The sequence below is a fragment of the Aythya marila genome (genome assembly GCF_965140915.1).
Source record: "Aythya marila genome assembly, chromosome: 7".
NCBI classification, from domain to species: domain Eukaryota; kingdom Metazoa; phylum Chordata; class Aves; order Anseriformes; family Anatidae; genus Aythya; species Aythya marila.
In genome coordinates, this window is record NC_139048.1 from 5,351,401 (window position 1) to 5,364,824 (window position 13,424).

Genomic DNA, 13,424 nt, shown 5'->3' on the forward strand with positions numbered 1-13,424 from the left:
TGGAATCAAGCAGCAGATTTTGGAGAAATCTGGATGTCTGGAGAAAGACAGCTGAGAACCTACACTTCCACGTGAGTCAACGGGACTGCAGAAGCTCAGTAGTTTTAGAGTCAGGCATGCTGTCTAGTGGGGGACGAATCTGGTACCACTCTCAGAGGGGATGAAAGGGGCTGATTATCGCTAATCCTTCCACTTCCCACTGTATTATCTCCATATGTTTTGACAGAAGTCTGTATGAGGTTATTCCACTCAGGGTGTGCAGTGGACCTAAAAGAGCTGAATCATAGTCCTGGATTACTGAAATGTGATTAAGGACACATGAAAAGTTTTACTTTATTTCCTAGGAAAATTCAAGGTGACTAAACATCCAAGGAAATTTCAGCATCTGCTTTCACATGTAAATGGTCCCATTTCACATGTAAATGGTCCCATAATACCACATGCAAAAGTGGGACTAGAGGAATACTAAAAGCTGAAAACACAGGCCAACAAAATAGGATCCACTGAGAAAAACCACCATCCACCTCTTTTTCTAATTACTTCTTGAAACTTATTTATTTCTTCTTTATTTAACAAAAATAATCTTAGCAACAAATACCAGCCATATAATTATTTTTTAAAGTTGCCATTATTCTGCCTTTTGTGCATCTCTAAGAATTCCACTTCTGCTGCACTGCACTTGAACTCGCAAGTCTGTAGTTCTTGGTGTTTTCCAGGTCTAATTACCACAAACAAGAATGGTTATTTGAAAAATAGAGAGTAAGAGAAAGTATATGTGTAATACAATATTTGAAAGAGTTTCTTGGAGGAATAAGGTTCTCGTTGTATGTTATGCTGCTATTGTTTTCATAATTACGTATAAAAACAATGAACCATCTAATGCAGTTACATAGCCAGCTGTGGTAAACTAGTGTTTAAGGGCCATTTGTGAGACTGAAACACACAGAAAACATTTTGAGACCATTCAGCTGAAATATGTCACTTAGATCCTGTCTTCACATGAAGGTTTTGCTGGCACAATTTTATTGGTTAAGAAGACAGGAAAGAAATCCCTGCCCCATCAGCAAAGCTTAGCTGACTAACAACCCAAAGGCAGTGTAAACATTACAGCAAAACACAAACTTTGCTAGCATAATTTATTTCCGTTGGGGATTTGGAATAAAGGGATATTATTTTGCCGTTTTGATTTTCATCTCTCCCAGCAATATTGTTGATAAGTTTAATTGCTATATCCTTTCTCATTTATTGTTATGTGAAGGCACAACAATGAACAATCGTTCCAGTCAAAAAACAAAAATCAAAAAAAAAAAAAAAAAAAAAAAAAAACACCCTCATATGCTGCTAATGTAAATCACATCTCCTTAATAGTTATAATTTTAGTTGGTGGTCACGGTCCAGAAGAGATGGAACAATTAGTCTGTTTTACTGGGATATATTTTTATAACCCCCATAAAATGAACTTGCTTAGCCTGAGGTTTTTAGCCATTCAAATGAGGAAGCCCAGCTGAGAAGTGGCAAATGATAAAACTTACCCACATCTTCTCTACTGGACTGTAAACTCAGCTTCAGCGATGTTTGGAGGTGAAAAAATGACTCCTCTGGTCAAATTCACCTTTATTAAATGACAAAAGTAAATACACAGGCACTGAGTAAAAAATAAATGAATTAATTTCAAGAATGCAAGCATGTTCCTCTACAATGACTCCACAGGGATAACAAGAAAAACAGCTATTGGTACAACCAACAACTTCAATGTAGTAGAGAGGATCATTTAAATCAAAAGGCTAAGTTGGAAGTTCCTACACAACAGCCTAAATCCGTTTAATGGTTGAGGTGAATCCTGTTAAACCAATTTGTTCTTTTGCTACCATTCTGTAATGTTAGGCTTAAATCAGGTTCCAGAGAAGTCCAAATGGGCCTGGCATGAACTTGGATTACACCTTCTGCCCCCATGAATGTTTTAGTATGATCAACAGCTGACAAGATTGGCTTTTAAATGGGCTACGTGTCAATGTACCTTCTACCACTACCTTCTCAAAAATGAACACAACTGTACATCCTAAGGTTTATCCGGTTGTAGGAAAAATGAGATTTTTTTAAAATTACTATTTTTATTTTTAAGTGATATCTTTAATTCAGTTAATGTCACTATGGACTGGAAAGTTAAAGTTGATAGACATTCATTCTGTCTTGTGTGGTCAATGATGCATTTTCCACTTATGAAAATATCTTTTTTCATTAAAAAAAAAAAAAAAAAAAAAAAGAAATTTAATAGTACAGATAGGTTCCAAATCATATCATCTCTTTGTATGGAGTGGTATGCTTTGTATTTGTAATGCAATACGCCAAAAATCTGTTTCTGGATTCTACTTACTCCTTAAAAGACAATCTAGCACAGTGAACCCTTTCCTCTTAATACAGTTTCTCTTCATGAATGTGATCTACTCAAACAAGAGAGAAAGACTACTCTCCAAATCTTATTACACGAGTTCTTTTTTGTTTCAATATGTCTCTATTTTAGTCCTAAAAAATATCTGTACACCACAACAACTAAGAAAATATAATAGGGGCAGCACTAAAACGAAGCAAGCCAGGCTTAACCCCGATGTAAAGGATGAATTAAGCACAATGACATCAATCAGGAACAGAAAGCTTTGAGGAGCTGTAGGTGATTATTGTCTGCTTAATTTATGAGAGTAAATGCTTGACGAGAACACAGAATAGAATAGATACTTTTCAATCTGGAATAATTATGGAATGTAAGAGAAGAACATCTTCTGTCTACTCATCTCATTGCTAGGAATTCATGTCTAGCCATTAAAAAATATAAAATCTCTTGATGTTTTAAAAAACTTTTTCTCCATTACATCATAATGAAAAATTCAGCCCTGCCAATAAATCACTTCAACTTGCCCCTTTTGTTCAACATTGTGTTCTCTTGTTCCTCTCTTTATTATTAACTTTAACTCCATGGGGCATTACCATATTTAACATCAAGGACTTACAACCTGTACTCCATCACCCACAGAGTTGACAAAGGTGCGATGAAAGCTGTGCATTGCTGATATTGTGCCTTGGTGATTTTCCTCTGTGTAGTTAAAGCTGTAACTAGTGATCGATGTGATCCAGCCTGACCTTTTTCTAACCTATCTTAGCAGCTACCCTCTTTGTATGGCCCCTCGAACTTGTCTTGATTTAAATCCATAATGTACAGCTAGAGGCTCTTTCCTCTTCCACGAAAGATTAAAGCATGAGTCAGGGGAGCACGATCGATTTCTAGACATCTTGGATTTAAAGATAGGGCATATCTGTGATATTTCAAAACACACCAGAACACAGAAAATTGCCAAGAATTTGAGATTATCATTATAGCGCCTGCTACATTTGGAAATTTTGAAAGAACCCACCACAAGAGCCATTGCAAGAAGCAGACACAGCTGGATCACTGAGCAGACATATGTGCATCTTATTTTTTTGGGGGGGGAGTAAATAAATATCTATGTTTGAGACACAAACTGTCTCCTGAAACTCCCAAAAGGATCTTGTCTTGGAGGTCCTGATCTAAGATTTCTTAATTGTTATTGCAAGGTTCTAATGGCAGAAGGTACCACATCTTGACATCCTTGTGGCTGTCGTGGGCTCCAAACTAAACATAGTATTTCATATGAGAAAATGAAAAGCATTACAAAAATTCTTTGCCTTGATCAAAAATGAAGATGATAGCTGCTTTACTTTTATTCTGGCAATGTTGTATTGAAAACATATTTCTATTTATTAATTGCAAAGTGACATTCTTATTTTCTTTTTCTCTTTTTTTGGATTGTACTTAGCAAGGCTTCTGGGAGTACTTCAGGAAGTGAAGGAAAATTGATTTTTCCATTTATTCATCTCATCTTTCAGTTTTCAACTATGCATTCAGAACACTAAGTTAAATGTTTTGTTTGACCATACCAAATTCACACACTCTGATAAACTACTGCATAGAACTTACTCTTGCCTCAGCATGCCTGAAACAGTATGTGTAAAAATGTCCTTAAAGGAGGGAAAAATCACAGCAAGAGAAAAAAAAAAAGGGAGGGGGGAGGCTGGAGAGGGGGGGGGAGGGGGAGGGAGTGGGGAAAGAGAAATGACATATTAGTAATGAAAGATGTTACTAAGAAGAAATATATTTTTGCTTGGCAAAAATAAGAGGCTTCTTTTTCATTGCCAAAGTAGGCAGATTGATTTTCAGAGTTATGCAAACCTCAAAGTTTTGCCTGGAGGAGATCCTGAAAGAGAATTTGAGGAAGGCTCATTCCAATTCTTCTATTTGATCCACAAAGGAGAAATACTGCTGGCATTAGCTCAGTATGCCCTGGGATGCTATTGACCTGTCACCCTTGAAAGAAGAGAGAGACGGGAGAAAGGCAAGCCTTCTCCATGCCTGGCTTCCAGTAATATCCAGACTCTGACTATTAGAAAACTAGATCTCCACCAACTAGGACCCAGATTCCAGTGTGAAGTTCTTAGCCATTTTATACTATTTCCAATGTCACTTTAGATTTTATTTTATTTTATTTTATTTTATTTTATTTTATTTTATTTTATTTTATTTTATTTTATTTTATTTTTAATTTAAACTCTAGTTAAGGCTCATGATCATTTTGTTCATTTGATAAACATAACAAAACCATCAATTTCTATGCAAAGAGAAATGACCTTTCTTTACGTATCTCCAGTCTTCAGTACCAGCAGAACAGGCTTTTGATGGCAATGGGCCTTATTTTATTTGCTTGGTATTCCAGCACTTTACTGTGTGACTCCAAGCAAGATAGAAAAGAAGCTTTTTGCACTTTCATACCTTTATCATGCTATAACTTGCCAGTAGAAAAGGAACAGAATATGTGGCTGCAGGGACATCCTATATTAATGATCCATTAATCCAAGATTTATCCGTTATGTGTCAGATGAAAAGAATTTTGAAAACATTTTCAGCAGTTTCTCTGCTTATGAATACTGTAATGAACCTAAACCCACCATTTTCTGCAGTCTTCTAAAACCTAAGTAGTAGAGTCAAGGTAAGCAGAGACTTAAGGCAGAACAACCATCAAACTGTCATGATTAGTGCTCCATGAGCAAAACAACATTTCCCTGTAACTTTCTTTTCCCTGGCAGTGTGGATCTTCACCATGTCACTGACTACAACTTGAGAACAATCCTTGAAAGGTAGAGGAAAATTAATTGTTTAATATTCTTATTTCCTTTACATCATTATTATAGACTTATTATGCTCTCCTGATTTGCCTTTTTTTTTGCAACTGTAACATTGCCTATAGTCACATAATCCCAGAGGGGACGGCAAGAAGAAATCCATTACCAGTAGGACGTTTATTTCACCTCTGACATCCCAGAGATTAGCCTCTGGACTGCAAATTCAGTGGTGTTTTACTAGATACAGATGCATAGCACTGCACACCTTTTTATAAAATAACAGCAGTGGGAACTCTACCTGAGATAGAAAACTTTGAGAAGAAAAATTTTCTGACTCCTGTAAGATGGTGAAATTTTTTGCTCAAATCACAATATGGGATTTAGGAAGGGATATATCTTGTCTTTTCTCTTTCTTACAATGAAAGATCAAGATATATCCATTTGTGATTTCTGACTATGAAAACAACCAATGGGAGAAAACTTCAAGTGGTTAGGTGTTTGATCTTCATATTTTTAAGCCTTTAAAAATCAAAGGGTTAGTAAGCATCCCCTCAGCTTTAGATAATCTCTTTGGCTTTTCAATTCTCTATTTTTCATATTATTCCAATAAAGGAGGAGATCTTTCTTTTGCTGAGAAAAAAAAATGTAAAATAGTAGAAGCAAATGTGAAAATTGCATCCTGGGGTTCCTTATTTATTGCCTTGCAATTATTTCTAGACCAAACCTGTTCGGTTCAGCACTAAAAAGATGGGTTTGCTACTACATATCACTGAGAGCTCAACAAAGGTAAAGCCTGATATTTTCTGGGTCATACTCTCTAAAAAAGAAGTTACAATGAGAATATTTAAAACTCTCACTCACAATGTGTGAGCCAGAACCCCAGTTGCCTTCTACTTCTACAGGACTGAGAAAACCCCCTAAAGAACAGCAATAGGTTATTTAAAGACCAAAGTAAATAGATCTGACTGTAAGTAGACAGAGGAAACATATCAATGTCTCAGGATGGTGAAATCTGTACAGTAGTTTTTTGACAAGAACCACATGCTGGGGCTCATCCAACAGGAGACTTTTCACCAGGTGTTTGTTCAAGCCTATAAAGGTGTAGATTAGCTGCTTCAGCTGATGCAGGGATGTGATTTTTTTTTTTTTTTTTTGTATATCCTATAAACTTTTATAGCTTTTTTTTTTTTTTTTTTTTTTTTTGGGGGGGGGGGGATGGTCATAAGTACAAAGGTTTTTTTGTAGAAAAATATAATCTTATTCTATTCTTACCCCAGACTGTTAGCATTTTTTCCTTTAGAGGTACTCCCATACCAATCGTGGATACATGACCTCCAGCTTGCTTGGACCAGGGGGAGAGACAGGCTATGCAGGGTTGTAAAATATAACACAAATACATGCTAGAACCTGAAGCTGGAGTCCAGGAAAAGGTCTTTGACAAAACAAACATGCTATGTGGTCCAAGGCCTCTAGGCTCCAAGTTGTATTACTGCCATGACTTCAGACCACTTCTGTGATGGATTTTATAGGGATACAACAACATAAGCTAGCACTGTAAGTGACTGGGTAATTTTTCTAAGAGTAGTAGCAGAGGTAGATGATTTAAGTCAAACCTTTTCATAGCACTGGACCCACTTGGCACTGGGCTCCTTCAGGGAATTGCCATTTGTAGTTTGGGCTGTGCTCATGAGGACCAGGACACAGAGGATCCCAAGGAGAATGGGCTGCCCCGTTTTCCTTCTATTCCACCATCATGCAAGAGCTGCAGCAGAGGCTGATCTGCCTCACCATGCTTGCTGCTCCTCACCAAAACTCACCGGCTGGAAAGGTGTCCTCAGAGAGAGCACAGCTGTGAAAGTTAGTAGCATTATCATATGCAGGACCATAGGGCAGCTCCCAGTTTCTGCAAGTTTCTAGCTCCACTCTGACAATCATGTTAGAACTGAGGGGTGAATTTGTAAAGAAAAGTAGAGGGAATGAGAAATTAAAAGGCAAAATCTGGAAGAATTTTGTCTACTATTTCTGTTACTGAAACAAGGGAGAGAGGCCAAAAGACAGATGCAAAAATAAGGTACCTCTGGAAAATTTGGAATAATTATAGAAGCTAGGTCCGTTTAAATCCTCAGAGGTGACCTGTCACTACCTAGACCTTAATCTTGAGCAAAAAGGATAAAAAATGTGATATTAGAGGATATATATAAATATTTTTAAAGTATATCAAGCAATCATAGTAAGATTGAAAGACTGGAAGCTGAAGCTACACAAACTCAGAGGAAGAAAGGTGACATGTACTCAATAGCAGTCAATCACTATGAGATTTCTCATGCATGGTTTCCTCATCACTTTTTTTTTTTTTTTTTTTAAATGGATGTCTTACTACAATATATGCTATTGTTTATTAATTCACTCTGGTCTGTACTATGTAGGAAGTCAGACTAGATGATCATAATATTCCATTCTGGCCTTAATCTATGTATGATTATAAACTTGTTGATATATCAGAGTTACTTATTCCTGATGATCGTCTCCTCCTCATTCAAGGTGATGATATTTTCAAGACAAAAGTGAAACTAGCCAAGGCAAAGTTTGCTTGATGAAAATGTGCTGCCAGTTTGACATCTGTGAGTCACAGATGTCTCGGTGAGGATGTTAGCAAGTAGATCTTGAGACTGAAATCTTAAAATACAAAAAGTAAAATGCCAGCATGGTATCACACAGCTGGGTTCAGGTGTGCCATGCTGGGCTGTTTTGGCAGGGACACCAACCCTTTCTGGCCCTTTCCCTATCTCACACTCCATTAATATTGGGGAGGCAGTTTGCACATAACATTTACAGGGAGAATTGTATGAACTCGTGCTCATTTTCATAAACAAAATATGCCCAATCAACAGATGCATTTTTCCCCTGCTTTGCAGTTGCCAGTGCAACAATTCTGCAGAAATGTTACAGGTGGGCTTTGCACTCCCACTGGGCCCCACGTTAGAGACTCCCGCACAACAGAGGCTTGCAGGTGTTTCCCATATCTTTGTGGTTATTTCTTTTGAAATGCATCTGTTGAAATGCATCTTGCCTACTGCTTAAAAAAAATAAATTGCTTGGCAATGCAGTGTGTTTGCCTTAGCTTTAACTGCCCACCCACACTGTACCACGGCATGTTTTATGTTATTTAGATCGGTCATGGGTACAATGCAAGCCTTTGACCAGTGAGGCTTCCCTTCAGAGGGGGAGGCTCAGAGGGGAAAGGTGACCCAGAGATGTGGTAACATTTTTCACCTCCACTTCACTTTCCAGCAGGGCAGCCCTGTAATAGTTGGCACCGGCTGCATTACCACCTGCCGTCTCCTCAACATCCCAGCAGAAAACCGCACAAAACCCAGCTTGTCTTTAGGTAATTGCACTTGTAAAAGTAGAAGCAGGTCACTTAAGCATTACATATGGCATCTTATTAAGCACCTCGTGATACATAAAATTAAGACAAATGAGAGAAAATTTCCTAAAACACTTCTGTGGTCACAAACTGTATCGTTGACTTGAATCTGGTAAGCTTTCCTGTGCTATGAGTCCATAGTTCCCATAACCTTTTGGAAAACCTTTGATTTAATTTCATTTTGCTTCCCTAATAATTACTGATGTCCTGTTGAGCCATCAAAATAAAACAAGTGATCAAAGGAGGACCTAGAAAAACAGACCTCAAATACATCCAGCTTAAAGTAGACAGAGGCTGAACATATTTTGTTTCTGAATTCTTAACATGAGCAAATAACTCAGACATGCAAAGTGGTCTGGGAGGGAACTGGAAGTCAGATGATTATATGGACAGTACTAATCTATCTTGCTCTGTTAATTTTATTGTAGGATCAGAATAAGTTTTTTTGTTGATGTTGATGTTGCTCTTTTTTCCCTCCAAGATATAATTTAGACACCACTGGGAGTTGTTTGGATGCTGTCTTCCAAATTCAATGCTTTTATTTTTTAATACCGTCATACACTGGATAGGCTAGCACATGCCAAGCTCTAGCCAGTTCCTTTAGAAGCAATGCCCAAAACCAGGCAGAACCTCACTAGCACCTAATTGCTTTTGGAAAATAAACATTTTACTTCATATTTCCAGTGCTCTGCCTAACAACATGGTAGGTCCTCTGCTTCTCATGCAGGAAAAGAGATTAATGAGTACTTTAGTACCCACCCTGCCTGTCTTCAGGCAGCCATCTATGAATAGGTGGGAATAATTTATACCTGGTGTCTATCTTTCTCCTTTGTCTAAGCTAGACTGTTACTTAGCTTGAAATAGACTACTAACATTTAAACAGTTAATCTCTAGTGAAATAAATTTAATTTCTACTGTGTATGCTCCTGACCTGAAAGAACAATTCTCTAAAATTTTCATAGGACAGCAATCTATACAGTGTTTCTTCATTACCTACAAAAAAAAAAAAAAAAAAAAAGGAATATATATATTTTGGTATAATAGATTCCTTGAAGTGTACAGCTTTGTAGCCAAGCATTCTACAGAGCACATTAGACAATTAGTCAATATATTGTCTATGTATATTATGCATAGCAGTCTTAAATTCTCAAAGTCTTTTATGATTTCTAGTATTGTAGTTGTAATAACAGACTTTTAACAAGAGTTGCATATGCTAAATGGGTGTAGGCACATACCAGACTATCAGGTGCTAGGAATCTATATGCCTATATTCCTGAAACTAGGCTACTAACAAGACATATTAATCACTTTACATGTAAGAAAGATAAACTTTAAGTATTATTTTTTAAAAAATCTTAGGTATAATGAGTGTTTTAATGATAAAATGCCTAGTTCTCTAGTTCTAGTTCCTTACTTAGAAGCATTTAGAAGCTTTTGAAAATGTTCTTTTACCTGCAAGGTGTAGGTCATCTGTATTTGAAATACTCACTGGATAAACTATACGTAACTTGAAATAACTGCTGGATAAATAAATACAGCACTTTCTACTTCCATAAGAAAGTTGATCTGCATCATTTTTTGCCAGAATTTGGCTGGAAGGGGAGAAATAATACACGGCATAGAAATTTGGGCCACAGAACCAAACACTTGACACTGTCATCCATAAACGCCCTACCTCACATCTAATGACTGGTGCCACAAGGCTGTACCCAATGTTATGCAGGGTGTATTCAAGTGAATGAAAGGTAGCGTTCATAACCAAAGGCTCTTGACCTGATGGTGACCCACTCACTCCCCTTTTAAGAGGCTTCTTGGGGGGAGAAGGGAAGACAAAAAACCAGCACACACTAGAGCACTTGTTTGAGAAGTGTTCTGAGAGGCAGAGGGAATCTCATTAGCCTTGAAAGAGATTTTCCTGAACCTCAGAAAGGTTCCTTCATATTTTTCAGATTCATTGTACTTTTGTAGTTAAATTAGCCAGAATAGCTTTCAGATGCTGGTGCAGTCATTTATGAACAATAGTGGTCTTTCTGTCCTAAGATGCACTAAAAATGTGGAACAGCTCTTTCTAAAGTATGTAAGCAAATGTAGTGCTCAAGTGGTCTAGATGAACACTGAAACACGTGGAACAATATAACCTAGGGGTTACCTCAGTCATCTTAAATACTGCTAAATCTCTTCTGGATGTTTGTAATTGGAAAAACAGCAGAAGACAAAGAAACCAAAGAGCTATCAGTGGGAAAGCTAAACCAGGTAAAAACAAATCTAATAAGAGATTATGGAACAGGCTTTACTGAAAAGCCAGTTCTAAACTCCACAGATCTCACTGATGGAACAACAAATGAAAGACATGAAAAAAATAGTATGGGCAATATATAAGTTAAGGCTGTTTGAATACAAAGTGTAACCAGCTATCCAAAGGTAGTAGTGTCATTGAAAAGAACATACTTGTCCCCTCAGAGGAAATCCTATTATTGTTTCTGGATGAGTCACCCAAGACTTATTCCACAGAATGAGCACATACCTTACAGAAACTCTTTCCAGCAGAATGCAATGAAAATAGAGCAAGTGGAGTGATGGACAGCAGCTGGGGCATGGGCAGCACCTTGGTTCACCACCACGCAAGGCAACTTCAGCACTGGGCTGCTGCCACCCAGCCCCAGCTGCACCCTGCAGCCACATGCACAGGTTGTTTTTGTCTGGAATTTAGACTTTGACTGATGTGTGCTAGGAACAGAAGGTTTATGTGGGAGAAAGAAAAAGAATGGAGAAAAAAAAAAAAAAAAGAATATTAGGGGTTTGTAGTACAGATTTGGAGATAAAAGAACACAGAAAGACAAGAAACCTCCTCAACATGTTAAAACATATCAGAAGATTATATACATACATATATATATAAAGAGACAAAGATATTGGATGGTTCAAGTCAGCACATTTGTTCAGACTTTGATAAGAACTATACCACTTCAGTAATTAGAAAGCATACCACCTAGTGCCATTGAAATGGGTCCACCTGAAAATTCATGCTCAGTTTTGAGAAACTGTGGCTGTAATTTTTGACAAATACTGGCAGAAAGAAAAAGAAATAAATCTGGGCTGATGTCTGTAAATACTAGAGAGTAACATCACTGGGAGATCATCATCATGAAATAAAAAGATGCTGTGCAACCTCACCTGAGCCACTGCATAACTGCTGGGTGGGGCAACTCCTAATGCAAGGGGTAATAACCTTAGTGATGGAGAGTGCCTCACAAAGCTCATGGGGTACTTTGTCTTCCAGGAAGGAGGAGAAGGAATGTGCCTGTTGTTTTCAGGATGGGATGTGTAATCTGACCACTTGGCAGTCTCCCATACAAGCAAGCAAGTGGCAAGGGGCAGGCGCTCTGGGACTGAGGAACCACACAGAGTGCACAGAGTACAGGGAGCAGCAAGATAGAAATGTGTTTCCTTTCGTTCTCTACAGAGGGATGCTACAGCTAACCAAAAAAATAAACCCTTGAAAGTCGCCCAATGACAAAAGCATAAGTGAAATATTGTCATAATTTTTTTTTTTTATTTTTTTTTTTACTAGCTGGGACAGAAAAAAGCTGGTTTGTAAAGAGGCAGTATAAAAACAAATAGAATTGTTTTCACAGGTAACATCACCCCCCTTTTCTTAGTGGTTTTAATTTGTTCTCACTGTAGCTCAATGGCAGTTCTCACTGTAGTTCTCACTGGGAGTCTACTGTGTAGTCTCCCAACTATCAGCCTTGAAAATCAAACAAGAACTTACTCCAGTGGTCTTTGAAAGCCATTTAAAAAAAAAAAAGTATTCTAAACAAAGTTAAGTCCTCTCCAGAACAACATTACATTTATATTTTGTGGCACCTAGAGCAACACTTTGTTTTTTTTCCCCCTGTTTCTGAGCTTTATGAACCTAGTGGCTGGATCTGCAGATGCTCACCCTCCCACGAGTGCTGGCCTCTTCAGCAAATTCTTGTTGCTGTCTTGTCTTCAGAAAAAGCCTTAAATATACAGGCTTATCTAAGTGATTTAAACACAGCTACCTAAGGATGTGATGGATTTCCTTTATATTCAGTCTCCAGTCAAGACTAGATGGATATCTAAGAGACATGTTATAGCTCAGAGAGTGAGGTGCTTGATGCAGAAATTACAGGGTCAGATTCAAAGGCTGGTGTTATGTGGGAGGTCAGGCAAGGTGAGCTTGTACTTCAAACCAGTGCATCTACACTATAAATTTCAAAGCTGTCTGTAAAACTATGAAATGCACAAGGAATTTAATGCAAAGCATTTACCTTTTCCTTTTGTTTGAGCTGTAACCCAAGGCTTTGCCTTTCTGCCACATCATTTTGAAAGGAAATTAATTTCCCTGCTCACTAGTTTTGGTGAAATTATTTAATGTAAATTTTCAGCTACCACTTACTTGATCATAGAAACTTTCTTAACCCCAAATCTCTCTCATTTCAACACTTTCCTCCAACAAGAACTCCACCTGAAACAAAAATAATTCTCTCTATAACCTTTCAACCCAGAACTCCCTATTCAGCTTTAAATTCAACCACAGGGAAGAGGATTTCCCTCTCCTTTTTCTTCATATTAGACAGTTACTCACTTACCTGTTTTCATCTAGTCTTTCCTCAGCCCCTGATCCTGAAAGAAGCTGGTTCACAGAGCACTCACAGAGCATCACTGAACATGAGGAGGTTCTACCTGCAGGGAAGCTTTTTGAAGGGTAGGCTTAAATTTGGGAAATCTTCAAAGAAAAGATGGAATGGATGCACACTGCATTAACATCACAGAGCTTCTG

At 37.7% G+C, this 13,424-nt stretch overlaps 1 long non-coding RNA gene across 2 annotated transcripts in view; it reads right to left on the reverse strand.

Moving 5' to 3' along the window:
* LOC309880330 overlaps positions 1-13,424 on the reverse strand; it is a 35,278-nt gene that overhangs the window by 12,809 nt on the left and 9,045 nt on the right. For both annotated transcript variants that reach the window (XR_014317942.1, XR_014317943.1), the window contains one exon: positions 1,533-1,612. This is a non-coding gene — a long non-coding RNA (uncharacterized lncRNA). The remainder of the gene's footprint in view (positions 1-1,532; positions 1,613-13,424) is intronic.